Here is a 14,386-nt window from a genome sequence, read left to right as displayed (position 1 = left end):
TCAATCCATTCATCCCTAGGAAAAAGACAGCATAAAAGAGAGTTCTGTTCATAGGTAGAAGCAATTTATGGGAAGGCTCTGGAAATGCAGAACCATTGTTTTTGATGACCATAAGAAAAAGAGGGGGTGCAAGAGGGGAGCACTATGAGGGGCCCCTGGAATAACAGCACGAAGCAAGTTAGATTCAAAGAGTGGAGTAGACCTTTGTCTAAGGGGCTTATCCTGACAAATTCAACTTTGAAGGCAGCCTGGGTCATTCTTGGAAAAGGCCATTCTTTGTCTCCAGTGACCCCAGAGACATCATATAGGGGTGGGGTGATGATTCAGCAGCCGGGACCAGGTCCCAGTTGCAGTGGACAGGACAGAAGGGACTGAATGGGGCAGCAGGCTGGGGTGCCACCAGGTACAAGCAAAGCCCAGGGATACGGCCCCTCCCCTCCGTCCCGGCGGCTCGCTGCGCCCCCTCTGGGCCGTGCAGGCTCGGGCTCCCGCGCTGGGGCTGCCTCTCACCGATTTCGGCCCGGTGGGAGGCAGTGCCCAGAGCCTCTTTTTCCGTATCTCACAAAACCCTAAAAGCCGAACTCCTACAACCAGCAGACAAAACTGCTCCCCGAGCTTCGGCTCTTTCCTGCTTCCCAGGCGTTTCTCCGGGAATAACTTACTTAGTGGCACGGGGAGAAAGGTGGGGACTGGGGGGTCGGGGACCGAAACCCAAAAGATTCCCCCAGCACGGAGCACCCACGTTTCCAGTGTCGTGCTGGAGTGGCGGGGGATGCACGTTGGTTTGTGCCCAGCCCGCCCCCACCAAGCTCGGTCCTCGGCGCGCTGACACGCTGGCATGGGCGGCGGGGTGGGCGTCTCTGGGTCTGTGGCTCTGTCCTGCTCGCCCCCGCCCCTTCCTCCCGGACCGCGCCGGCGCTGTGCGGCCTTTTCCCCAGCACGCGGCGCTGCGCTCGCTTTTATCTCGGAGCCGCGTCGCTTCGTGCGCTGCCAGCGGGGCTCAGCCAGTCGGCTGGAATTGAGTAGCATTCATTGAATCTGCGGATTTCATGACGTCTCTCTGCGTGGTCCACCACTTTTCTCCTAACCGGGGATTTTTTTTTCTTCTGCCACTCTTATCTTTCCCCACTTCATTCCACCCAGTCTCCCTCCCTCGTCCCTGCCCAAGCGCGCGCCCCTCCGCCCCTCCTTTGGCCCCAGCGCCCAGCCCTGCTCTCCGCGCTCGGCCAGAGGGACCCAGTCCGGAGACGGCCGCACCTGGCTGGAGAGGCTGGGCGGGCGGAGGGGTGGAGACCCGCGGGCGCCCGGAAGCCGGACCTGGAGCCGGAGCAGCCGCACCTGGAGCCGGAGCAGCCGCGAGCAGAATGGAGTCTCCTAACAGCCTCTCGGGGCTGATGTGAAATTTGACCATCTGATTCCAGTTTTTTTCTTTGCCTTTTCTTTTTTGCATTTCCTTCCCTCGCCATCCGTCGTGTAGTGAATTGTTCAGTCTTGCTCCGCTTCAAGAGAGGAGATCATGATTGAGTGAAGCCACCCCGTCCGCAGCCAGGTAAGCGGTGCGCTGAGCTGCTCGCAGGCGAGGAGCTGGCGTCCACCTGGGCGAGGCGTTCCGTGCTGTCGGGTCCCCGCGTCCCCTTCCCCATCTCCGCCGTCGCCGCAGGCATCTCCACTCTCATGAGAAACATTGTGCCCAAGTCAGCCGAAAGGCGAGGGAGAAGCCGGTTACATAACAGAAGGGGAATCTGTTTCATACGGTTTTCATTAGCGACTGAAACTCGCACGGGGGGCGGGGGGAGGAGGGGTCTGCATCCCTGGGCTCGCAGAAACCCAGTCAGTTATTGCAGTCATCATTTCAACATCAGCTGGCAAAGACGAAATGCACTGATTAACTGACAGGTGCGGCTTGTGGTGTAGTCATTTACAGTTGGGAAAAGCCCATTGTCTTTGTGGAAGGCAGTCTTCTTGATCTGCTTTGCATGGAGAGGAGAGGAGACAACACGAGAGGGAGGAAAAGTGAGGGTTGGGGAGAAACATGCGGAGAATGGGAAACAGAATACTGTAACTCCTAACTGTTCTCTATCCGTAAAACCGAAGATGTGTTATCATGACTAAAAACAGTGAATAGGAAGATCTCCCTAGAAGTAAACTGAATTATTTTGTAATTGGAAGGGAAGAAAAAACGCTTTAGATAAAATGAGATGTGTGTGGCATTTAGAGGACTGGGTGGCTGTGGATATTTGCTTCCCTGTGGATATATATTCATTTTCATCAAAACATTAAGCTTGGATTAGTTTTTAAGTGAAATAACATCAGTATTCCCAAAACCCAATAAAAGCCCAGTGGATCCACAGGTACATCTGTTGTACTAGGTGCAGTATGGAGAGATTGTCAGAGGAAAAATATATCTTAATAGAAACAGCCACAGAGATAGGGTGAGGTTAGTGGAGAAACAAAATACCAGAATTTTCCAAAGAATTCCGCCTCCAACCCCCCAAAAAAAGGAAGAGAAAAAAAAAACCCACAACTCCAGTGTTTGGGAGTTGGAGATGTATTATATGTTTAGAATGTTTCCCAACTGCTGTTATCTAAAGTCTGTCAGTCCCGGGGAGCCCCACGGTACAGGAGGCAATGCCACATCCTGCTAGCCCTGTTCCCTGCCTGCCTTTCTTTTGCTGAAAAAAATGGAAAAGGGTGATGCCCAGGAACTGCTTAGGGAGAAAAAAGGGCTTGCTACAGTCAAGGCTGAGCTAACTGAGCTTCGCCCATTTTGCCTGGAGAAAGAAAAAGAGCTCGAGTCTCCATGGCGACCCAGGTGGGAGGGGAGACCGCAGCTCCAGTTACAGGGGAAAAAAATTGGACAAAACTTTCCCTGCTCCAGGCAAAGGAATAAGCCAGCCGCGTGCCCTGTGGCGGATCCCAGGGCATCGGTTGTGCCCAACTCCCTGACGGCGACGCTCGAGAGGGCGCCCAGAGCTGGCCGGGTGCCCCTCAAACCTCCCGAAAGTTGCCTGGGGGCCGCCGAGGTGGTGGTTCCCCAGCCGGTTCCGGATTCAGCACCAAGGCCAGAGCCCAGGCGCCGAGGGTGCAGCCTCACCGGTCTGCAGCCCCCAGCGAGCCGTACCCACTCCTTTGGTCGCTGGAGGTCAATCACTTTCTATAAATAAATGAGTCTTTGGCTCGTGCAGAATCTGGATATCAAATTACCCACGGAATTACATGAGGCAAAGAATCTTGCGAATCATCCATTTTATGCATGGCGGTGCATCAGAGGACCTATTCAGAATCAAGAACACTGGGACAGGGAAAGACCTGAGCTGAACTGAGAATGGAGACAGGATTCCGTCCTCAGGGGGAGAAAAAGGACGCGTGCGCGCACAGACACACACAGACACACACACACACACACACACACACACACCCCGATCCGCCTCTGACGAGGGTTGCTAGTTTCAGCTGAGTCCCTTTGGCTTTCAAAAGCATACATCCCTTGCCCTCTCACGCTCTTCTCTTTAACTTTTTGTTGGGCATAGATGGCAGAAGGGAGCTGTGGAAGCACCCTGGTCAGCGGGAGGCCAGCCAACCAAGTTTGTTCTTTGTTTCTTTCTTTCTTTTTTTTTTTTTTAGACAGAGTCTCGCTCTGTCACCCAGGCTAGAGTGCAGTGGCTCGATCTCGGCTCACTGCAACCTCTGCCTCCTGGTTTCAAGCGATTCTCCTACCTCAGCCTCCTGAGTAGCTGGGATTACAGGCGTGCACCACCACGCCTGGCTAATTTTTGTATTTTTAGTAGAGATGGGGTTTCACCGTGTTGGTCAGGCTGGTCTCGAACTCCTGACCCTGTGATCTGCCTGCCTCAGCCTCCCAAAGTGCTGGGATTACAGGCGTGAGCCACCGTATCTGGCCCAACCAAGTTCTTTCTAAGGGTCCTAGGACTCAAGAGGGTGGAGATATAGTTTCCTCTCAGTCTAGATCTGGAAGGAATCAAAACAACACTGGTGAGCTCCCGAAAAGGAGAGAGAGTTTGTTAGCAAGATGAGAGCCAGTGATCACATCTTCAAGCCTGCGTGTGAGCAAGGTGGCTACATTTCCTAGGTTGCAGGCATAGGAAACCGAGAGGAGTCACTTCTCTTAATACAAACAAGGAAGAAACTGCAGGAGGGGAGGATTTATTACCATTCAAGTTCCATTTCAACATTCATACAGGGAAAACAGGTAAGTCCATCAAGCCCTTCTGCTCTCACTTTACCAGAAGCCGGCCTTTGCACTGCTCTCATCCTTGGTCGTAGGTCCCCCACCACCACCACCACTGTCACTGATATGAAGAGGAAAAATAATACAGGAAGGTGACAGTCATATTTGAAATAGAATGCCTGTAAGAGTGCCATCCAGGTGTTACAAGGTACAGTTTGAATTGCAAAGCCCAGTCAAGGTTTGGCAACTGGTCGGAAATGTTGATAAAGCTTCAACAATATCCCTGGCTGCTTTCCTGTTTTGTGGATGCACTTGGGCATGAGGTCTTGAGCTGGTTCTAGTTTGTTATTTTTAATGGTAAACAAGATATGATCCTGGTTTTCCTTGCTGGGCTTTCCAAGTGTGACATGTTGTTTCTAAAGATATTGCATGTTGAGCACTCAGGATGTGGTTAAAGCAGCGTGTTTATACCTTCCAGTCTTTTCAAATGATTGCTAGTGAAGACAGAGCAATCTATTTCAAACCTAAACAAAAGGATGAGTTATTACACTATCTCTTACATTTCAGTTCCTGATAGGTATTGACAAGTTTATCCATAATTTAGTTTATGAAAGGGTTGCTACCTAAAGTAGACAGAAGAAGTGATGCATGGGGTATTAAACAAGGCAGCTGTTCCTTGGCTTTGTTCCATCTGATATTATCAGCAGAAGGGAAGTAGACATTCATTATGAGGATGAAGCTATACAAGAATATAGACTGTTAGATAAACAAAGTAATGTATTTCTGAGTTCTGAAGTCCAATTTCTCTAATAAAAAGGGGGGTGGTGTCAATAATCTAGGTATATGAAATTGTTCAGTCAATAATCTTTACTTCTGGTAGTTTCCATGCTCACATATTCAGTGCTTATTCACCGAACTATGACTTGCTTTCTTCCTAGGTGGCTAATTGATTAACAAAGTGTCACTATGCCCTTTTCAGTCAATAGGATACTCCAAAATAATTGGTTTACTCATTTCAAGTAAGATTTGTTAAGGAGAGCAACTTGTGAAAATTCGCCCCCATTCACTTGGTTCCATTTTGCTACTTAAAAAAAATCATTCTGATACCTCTTCTAGGTATTGCCTAAACAATAGTTACCTCATCTAGATATTGCCTAAACATTAGTATGTTTTCCTTTGTGTGAGACAGGTCTTTATTTAATACATAGGACTTACATGAACTATTTCCCTTGAGAATATAGAAGGGCTTTTAATTCAGTCTCATATTCCTCCCTGTCATCTCAGTCTACCTCTACTTTATAGGGAAAAAAATTAGAATAGTTATTTAAGAAGTTATAGAAAAAATTCACTGGAGATTAAAAATAAAATACCCTTATGGAATCTTAACCCCATTCACTGATTTTCACAGGTAGAAAATGTTGCTGTCCTCAAGGGTTTAATGTTGACCATGTAAACCTTAATGAAAACAAGATACATGCTCTTTATGGAAAGGCAGGCAGATAAGGTGAAGCTCTTCTCTTTTTCACCAATTCTTCCTTTATCAAATGATATGTAAGTAATATGGACATGGAAATGGACCAGAGATAGGCAGAGTAGGAGGAAGGAAGAAAGTGAGGGGAAAAGGCAGTTACTTGTTGCTACCAGCTTTAAAGTGACAATACTTTTCAAAGTAAGGTTGGTTTTTCTAAGTTCATTGTATTAGAACTTTAAGTTTGGTGGAATTAAGATGTTTAAATTCAGTGAATTTGGATTTATAACTTATTGAGATGGCACTTATTGTTTCTTCATTTTATCTTCAACAATTGGCATTTAAGTACCAAAAGAGAATTGATTCACTCTGGAGTTTTACAAAATTATTAACTTTGGTAATACCAGTAAGGGGGAAATTGGCAGTTAAGTTGAAAAATCATCAAAACACTTTTGTTGAGTTAGAGTTTTCTTTTTAATTGTAGTGAAAGTATTTGGAGAGATAGAAAAATAAAATGTAGCTGTTTAGGATAAAAATATCTTTTCAAGTGCATTTTAAATAATTATTTCTAGAAATAATTAGGCTCCAATAAAAAGAGATAATCACAATTGCGGTTAGTGCTCTAATGGTATTCTGAATTTCCTCGGGCAAAGTACTAGAATATACATATACTTGCTGTCATTTTAATAACAAATAATAGTGAAATTATTTTTCTCAAAGAGCAGTCTCGTCATTAAAAGAATAGTCTGTATCCTCTCTAAACTGTAGCTTTGATCTAATCACACCTGCTAATCAATTGTAAATATTCATTTATTTATTTGTTACTAAATTGAATCATTGTTTAAACAAAACCTCAGAGAATGATTTTGTGCAGTGTGCAATGTTCGAATGGTCATTCAGATCTGATTTTATCTGGAATGCAGTAAGGCCATCAATCCATTTTCCCAATTATAATGTGTAAAGTTAACCCTAAATTTTAACCAAGTGACTAATTTATGTCTATACAAATGTATCCAAGTCAGATTAAACCCATTATCTCCTTGAGTCCCATGTTTCTCATTTTTTCTGTATGGCTGTGCTTAGGACTAGGAATCATACAGTACTGGTGATTCTTTTAGCGAATAGATTTTGGCTAACATGTATCACGGGTCTTATTCCCAGTCACAGAGATGTGGTTTCCGACATGAAATCCTTACAAAAGGAACCAGAAAGTGCATCTGTGGCTAAAAAGATCCATGTCCTTGCCAACAACTGTTCTGTGGGACTAAATCTGCAGGTATTATATGCAATGTGAGAGACGTATCTATAAATTAAGTTTAAATCCTGTGGCAGTTTCCTCTTTAAACTTACAGACATCTACTTTTTTCTTATCCAGGATGAGAATTGATTTTTTTAACGATGCTTTAAATTTCTCTTGTATCATCTAGCATGAACTTGTGCAAGTTTGACAATGTGCTTGGTAGGCGGTGTTGCTCCGTAATTAAGAGCACAGGCTCTGGTGTTTCTCACTAACCGAATCTGCATCAAGGTCTAGGCGTATCTGTCCGTTTTTGCTAAGTTTGGTGCAGTAACAGCAACCCCAGCATCTCAGTGGCTTACAAAACAAAGGTGTATTATTCTCTGGAGCGCTATGCCTCTGCTGGTCAGCTGTGGCTCTGCCTCCTGTGTCTTCTTCATTCTGGAATTCAAGATCAAGAATCGGTCTGGTCTGGAACACTCTATCCCAGTATCAGAGGAAAAGGAGACTCCCAAGTTAAGCAATGGCCCTTAACATTCCTGCTCAGATATGGCACAAGTTATCCACTCACATTCCATTGACCAGACAATTCACATGTCACACCAGTGTCAATGATCAATGGGAAGGAGATGTATATTTCTCCCACAGTGAAGCACTGCAAGCCGTGCAGCAACAGGTAGAGACATCTAATCTTTCAGGGAGGGAAGAGAATAATTGGAGGCAATAATATAACCCACTGTGCTAACTGTGTGGCCTTAATCAACTTTATGCCTTGCTTTCCCTATCATGAAATAATAACAATAAGAGTAATAATAAGAAGATATACCTCAGAGATGTTATGAGGATTCATGTGATAATGTAAGTAAAGCTCTTAGCACAGGCCAGGAGTGGTGGCTTATGCCTATAATCCCAGCACTTTAGGAGGCCAAGGCAGGTGGATCACTTGAGGCCAGGAGATGACTTGAGACCAGCCTGGCCAAAGTGGCAAAACCCCATCTCTACTAAAAATACAAAAATCAGCCAGGTGTGGAGGCACATGCCTGTAGTCCCAGCTACTCAGGAGACTGAGGCACAAGAATTGCTTGAACCCGTGAGGCAGATGTTGCAGTGAGCTGGGATCACACCACTGCACTCCAGCCTGGGTGAGAGGGAGACTCTGTCTCCGAGAAAAAAAAAGTTCTTTGTACAATGTCCAGCACAAAGTAGGCACTTTAAAAATAGCAGATGTTGTCATTCATTTATTGCAATGTGGCATTAACTTCAGTTCTTGATGAGCCCATGTATACTATATTAATTAGAAAGTTCTTGCAACAGAAAATATCTTGATCTCACTAATTTAGCAAAATAGAAGATTTCTTTCATTCACATAGATCTAATTGGTTGATGCCATACAAGGACCCAGGCTGAGGGACACTTTGTCATCTTTAGCATATGGCTTCTAAGATCTCCTGAGTGTTGATATCCAACTAGCAGACAGGGAAAGAGGGAGAGTAGACGATTATGTAGAAGATTTTAATGATCCGGGCCTGGAAGTAATGTATATCACTCCTATTCATATTCTATGGTCATACCTAACTGCAAGAGTAGCTGCAAATTGTAGTTCAGCTCTATATCCAGGCGGAGGGGAAACTGGTAGGGTGAACACGCTGGAGTCTTTGGTATGCATGCCCAGTATAAATGTCTGGCAACAAAGAAATACAGCTAATGTGAATCAGGAATAGAGTAAGGCAGAGGAAATGATTTGTCCTAGTGGTGAAAAGATTCCTGGTAGAGATAATATTTCCTGGTGCCCTTGAATCATTCTTTAGTGGTGTATTTTTTTAAATAAATTAGTTGGGATATTTTGACTTTTGGAGTAGGTGTAGAAGATTCTTAACAAAAGAGATGCAAATACATATTGTTTGATTTCTGTTAGCTGATCTGTTAAAGTAGACACAAAGGAGAAAAGCCAACTTCACAACCCATGCTCAAAAGCAATGTTCTAATCTTGACAATTACACCCACATTGTGTCTAAGAATGCTGAAGAATTAAATGCTGTCTTCTAATATCTGGCACTTGCTGTTGACTAGCAATTTGCATTTTGTTTTAAATCACCTAAATGTCCATAGGTTAGACACATGCTGTAAGTTTAGGTTGAATTAATCTACTAATAGTCATTGTTTTCCTGAAAATAGACCATGTAATTTGTTAGTAGTGTTTGAGAACCTCTGCTTCCCTCAAGGAGAAAACTTGGAAACTAAGTTCCATACCTTTTCACTAGAAGCAAAAGAACAGCTTTAATGCCAAACTTAACAACCTAGAAAAGAGAAATGTCGGGGAGAAATATCTGAGAAGACTACGAGAGGAAGAACCAGAAGAAACAGAGTGGTGATCCTTAATACCTCTAGTTCTCTTACATCGTTTCCATTTCCCTAACTCAGATATCACAGCCACCAACATTCATGCAGGGGAAAACATTATCAAACTGAAACAGTAAATACCAGTAATGCATGTTAATCCTTCCATGGGGCAGTAATATTGGATTAGAAAACTCTTGACCTCCTCAAATATCTTGCCATTCCAAAGTAAATAATGTCTCATAGTGGAACTTCTGTTTACTGAAGAGAATGTTTTTGAGGACAGGATTTATTTCACTGCCACATTCAATCATTTCAATTTAAAAGGGATATAATCCAACAATCTATGTGCAGAAGGGAATAGGCAGGACAGTACGTGAGTCCAAACCATGTAATATTAGAGTAGATGAAAGAATTAGGGGGTGTTTTCCCTGGAGAATATGTGGGGGAGGAGGCATGATAGTTGTTTTCAGGCATCTTGATATTTGAAGATGAAGGAAGGATTATAATTGTTCTGTTGGGCTCTAAGGGATAAAAGTGGGACCCAGCGGTGGAAGCTACAAAGTGACATATTTTGGTTCAATATAAGAAAGCCTTTTCAGTAGTCAGAGCGGGGCAGAGGTAATGTGATCTGTCTTCTCTGCATTTACACAGCTCTGAATTCTTTGTCACTAGAAGCATAAAGAAGCTGAGAAAGCTAGGAACTGGGGTTGGAGTGTATGTATTTCAAAGTCTCTGCCAACACAGAGCACTTCTAATGGCTGTGAGAGAAGCGGTGCCCTTCAGGCTCAGTCAACAAATCAGACTGGACCTCACCACTCTATGGGGCCATTGCTTTATGACTTAGGGAGCCATCATTTCTCTATAAAAGAAATGAATCACATTTAACCAAAAATGACATCTCAGTCCCTACACGAACCTTGTGTCTATGAGAGCAGGTCTGGAATGCAGTAATCATATGACTAAGCAGCATCACATGGCTAAGAGGCAGGGTACAGGACTCATTGCTCATAGAAAAGCTTTACCCGTGCTTTTTATTGTCAACACACTACCTTCAGTCAAAAGACAGGGAATGAAATCTCTCTTTGGAGGCTTTTCCATCACCTTACAACCTTTTCAGAGCCAAGACGCCATGACGAGTTAGGCAGAGCACACTTCAGATTTTTAGACATCTCTAACGTGCAAAATATAGTGCTACTAATATATAATTCCTACTCTCAAGAAATCTAGTTTCAATAATGGCAACAAAGGGGTAGATTCCTTCCTCTTCAGCTGTCTCCCGAGGTCTCACCAGTCAATACCCTAAACATATTCACCCTCTTAAATTTTCATTAGCTCTCCTGGGGTGGCTGGGCCCACAGCAGTAAAGCATATAAAGAGAGGGCAGAAAGAGGACGGCAAATAAAAAACCTATGACATTATGTGTTGTCATTGGAAGAGAGGCCGAATTAGGTGGCCCTCTTTTTTAATCAGCACTTAAGGAGTGTTGGGCCCAAGCCCACACTCCACATGTCTCCCTGACTGGCCACAGTTGGGGGTCTCTGTGGACAAAAGGAGGCATCAGAGCTGATGAAAGTCAGCTGAGGTCAGTGGTTCCCATAGTGTGTCCCTGAACCAGCAGCAGCATCACCAGGATGCTGGCTACAAATGCAAATTCTCAAGCTCACCCCCGATCTACTGGATCAGGAACCCTGAGGATGGGGCCAATCATCTGCCCATCCCCTCCAGGGATTCCGATGCACTCTAAAGGGTGGGAGCTACTGGCTTAGGTTTTCCTCAGATCTGCTTTAAGGAGGAACCCAGACACAATGCCCCTTCTCACAGCCTTCTTCCCACAATAAAGGCCTCCAAGTCCAGGCTCATGCAAGAGCCAGGTAGGGTCAGAACTAGAGATGGAATGCCAGAATGCCCACTGCAGAGGCAGATTTAACCTGGACTCAATGTCTAGTGGGGAAAATAAAGCAAAAACAAAAAGCTTTTGGTCCATCAGAAAAAATACTCAGGATCACACCAAGTGGCAAAGATTATGAGCACAAAGCAAGGGCTTCTCTGTTATGCAGGTTATTTAAATGAACTGCTTAGTATTTTGGAATTATAGTTAATCCATCCTGAAGTTTATTTGTTCTTTTCAAAATTAATAGTCTCATTTATTACCCTTAAATAAAAGATGCTATCAGTGAATAAGAATGTTGTACTCTTGAGAAAAGCCGTATTAAGAAAATTGAATAGAGAGCTTATCACAGCAGACCTTCATGCAGTCAAGTGAGGAATAGTTATAACTATATGATGTTTACTTTCATTCTAAACATCTCCTGACCACCTTCATATTGCCAGAAATTGGCGTTTCATAGCTATGTCCAGAATTGTCTTAGCTTCTTGGGTTAGTCAGTTGACAAATCTCTGCTAAGTACCTACTACCTAAAGAAGACAAGGGGACATAGGAAAAAAAAATGCCCTGATTTCAGTTCCCAGAGGCCTTAAACTTAGAAAATGAGAGTATTGATGAAACAATAATGTACACAAAGAAGCATAGCATTACACAAGAGAATGGTGCTAGACTTTAAGTGAGGGCAGAGAACATTAATAAGGGCTGGTATCTGCAGAGAGCATCCAGGGATGTGGGAAAATGTGAAGGAGTCTTGGAAGAACAGTAGCGTTGTGGTGCTTAGTAAGGTTTTCCCAGGAGAAAGGAGGGCTTTCCAATGAGGAACCCACCTATAGGCTGGTGCAAAAGTAATTGCAGTTTTGCCATTACATATATATAGCATGTATTGGCAATGAGGATTGATCAGGCAGGGGTGTGGTCTACCACACCATGGAAATCAGAGTGCCACGCATCGGCATGGTACATGAGCTCATAGCTCTTGGAGAAGTAACTGCTTTGATTGGGGGCAAGTGGGAGGAAATACAGGGATTTTAATCTGGCAGTCATGAGCATGACAGGGTTAAATACTGGGATTAGGACACACAGCTAGGACACTGATGAGAAGGCAAGAAGCCCTAAGCATGTGCGAAGCAGTAAATGAGTAATAGAAAAATGGACCCGCTTTAGTGTCATCGGTGGTGCTGAGAGCAGATAATCACTCATGAGCCAAGAGAGCAGGCTGATGATGGATTCCGCCCAAAGAAAGCTCTCACACCACACTGCATGGGCCAGAGGGAGCGCACGTGGCTGCAGTCCAGGCGCAGAGTGCTGAGGTTGTTCCAGTGAATAAATAGCGGTGCTGGGCAGAGAGCTAGGTGAGCCGCTGCAGCAGCCAGATAGGGCTGTGGTGTCTTGTCACTTTCATGTGCAAGGTTTTGGCTGGCAGAGTTTAAGAGCATGTTTTTGGGGATTTGCTGTGAATGGGAAACTTGTTAATCCTGAATATGATGGGACCATTTTATTTTGTGATCTGGAGCAGAGAGTAGACAAGACTCCTTTTTTTCTCCTGTGCAAAAACAATGTTGCTTGATGTTCATCTCCTAGTCATTCAGCCATATCTGTCAAACTACAAACATTCTCTCTGCCCATGAAGTAAAACTCACTTATGCTTTGATAGAAGTCACTGGGAATTTAGCCTGGCTCCCAAGCAGCATGAATGGAGACCCCAGGAAAACAAGGAGTCTATAGTAAAAAAATAAAATGGGGTTTACGTGGAACTTAACCTTTATGGCACAGCCCACTACTTCAGTATAGTGATAAGTGTGGGTCAGTATAGAACTTCCAAGTAAGTGAAGATAATTTTTTTCAAGACCCCAAAATGATACCAAAAAAAAATGAACAAAAATACCTTGCTGTCAATGAACTTTATTTTTCAGGGAAATTGTTTATTTGGCTTGCACCACCGAGATAGTCTTCTCTATTCCTGTCGTGTGCATAAGTGGAGTTTATTTTAAGTTAGCAAGGCTGAGTCTTTTGTGAGATTCAGCTCTCATGGGAAGTACAAAGTGGTTATCTTGGCCACTGGGATAATAGCTAGAACATGGGATCCAGCATCAGAAGGTATATTTCACCTGAAAATCCTTGGGTTATAAATCACCCAAACAATACCAAAGTCATTCACAATAGCCCACCCACAAAAAGTGTGAAACCTGGACTTCAGAGCAGCTGATAGAAAGGATCACATTGTGGTTTCAGCAACACAAAAAACTGTTGTGGGATAGGAGAATTTAATTAAAACCCACCAGCTATTTTCAAATAAGCCCCCAATATTTTCATTGCATTAATAAGGTTTTCTTAAAATGATGAGTTATTCAACAATATCTGGATGTTTTTTGGTTACTCTCAACCAATATAAAGTAAATTGTCCTTTTATTACAAAATAGGTGTCAGGAGGCTGTTAGCACTAAAGACAGACCCTGGGTGTCCTGGTGAAAAATCATAACCTCATTTGACTACTTCAGTCCTTGCAATGTACAAGTATAGTTGTAGTTCATTTCTTTCTTCAGGTAAAGAATCTGGACTCAAGTTGCTTCTTCGTTTTTGTTTTTGTTTTTGTTTTTTTAATTTCCAGATGAACTGTTGATATTGCTAAAATAAGGCAAGACTTATACATGGAGAGTGATAAATAGAGTGAGGAGCCCTGTGTGTCTGTCCTGGCTTCTTCCCATGTCATTTCAGACACTAGTAATCTCATTGAGTCATCTATGCTTCGTATTCCAACCACAAAACAGATCCAATCACTCTATCCCCTTAAAGCACCCCAATATTCCATAAGATGGTCAAATGCATGATATATTAGTCCATTCTCATGCTGCTAACAAAGACATACCTGAGACTGGGTGATTTATAAAGGAAAGAGGTTTAGTGGACTCACAGTTCCATATGGGCGGGGAGGCCTCACAATCATGGTGGAAGATGAAAGAAGAGCAAAGGCACGTCTTACATGGTGACAGGCAAGAGACGTTGTGCAGGGGAATGCCCCTTTATAAAACCATCAGATCTCATGAGACTTATTCACTACCATGAAACAGTAGGGGGAAACTACCCCCATGATTCAGTTACCTCCACCTGGCCCCACCCTTGACACATGGGGATTATTACAATTCAAGGTGAGATTTGGGTGGGGATACAGCCAAATCATATCATGAGAAAAGGCAAGAGGGATCTCACTGAGTTGGCAAAGAAAGAGAAAACACTGAGTAGGACCTTGAAGCTCTTAGCCCCTGAGAT

At 43.9% G+C, this 14,386-nt stretch overlaps 1 protein-coding gene across 1 annotated transcript in view; it reads left to right on the top strand.

Moving 5' to 3' along the window:
- The first annotated feature begins 933 nt into the window (after positions 1-933).
- Positions 934-14,386, top strand: part of KCNJ6 (potassium inwardly rectifying channel subfamily J member 6) — a 299,630-nt gene continuing 286,177 nt past the window's right edge. The window contains exon 1 of the mRNA XM_003263922.4: positions 934-1,549. The gene's annotated coding sequence lies outside the window, so the exon portion shown is untranslated. The remainder of the gene's footprint in view (positions 1,550-14,386) is intronic.

Source organism: Nomascus leucogenys, chromosome 25, assembly GCF_006542625.1.
Source record: "Nomascus leucogenys isolate Asia chromosome 25, Asia_NLE_v1, whole genome shotgun sequence".
Taxonomy (NCBI): domain Eukaryota; kingdom Metazoa; phylum Chordata; class Mammalia; order Primates; family Hylobatidae; genus Nomascus; species Nomascus leucogenys.
The sequence above is the reverse complement of the archived record's forward strand: the minus strand, read 5'-3'. Positions and strand labels throughout refer to the sequence as shown.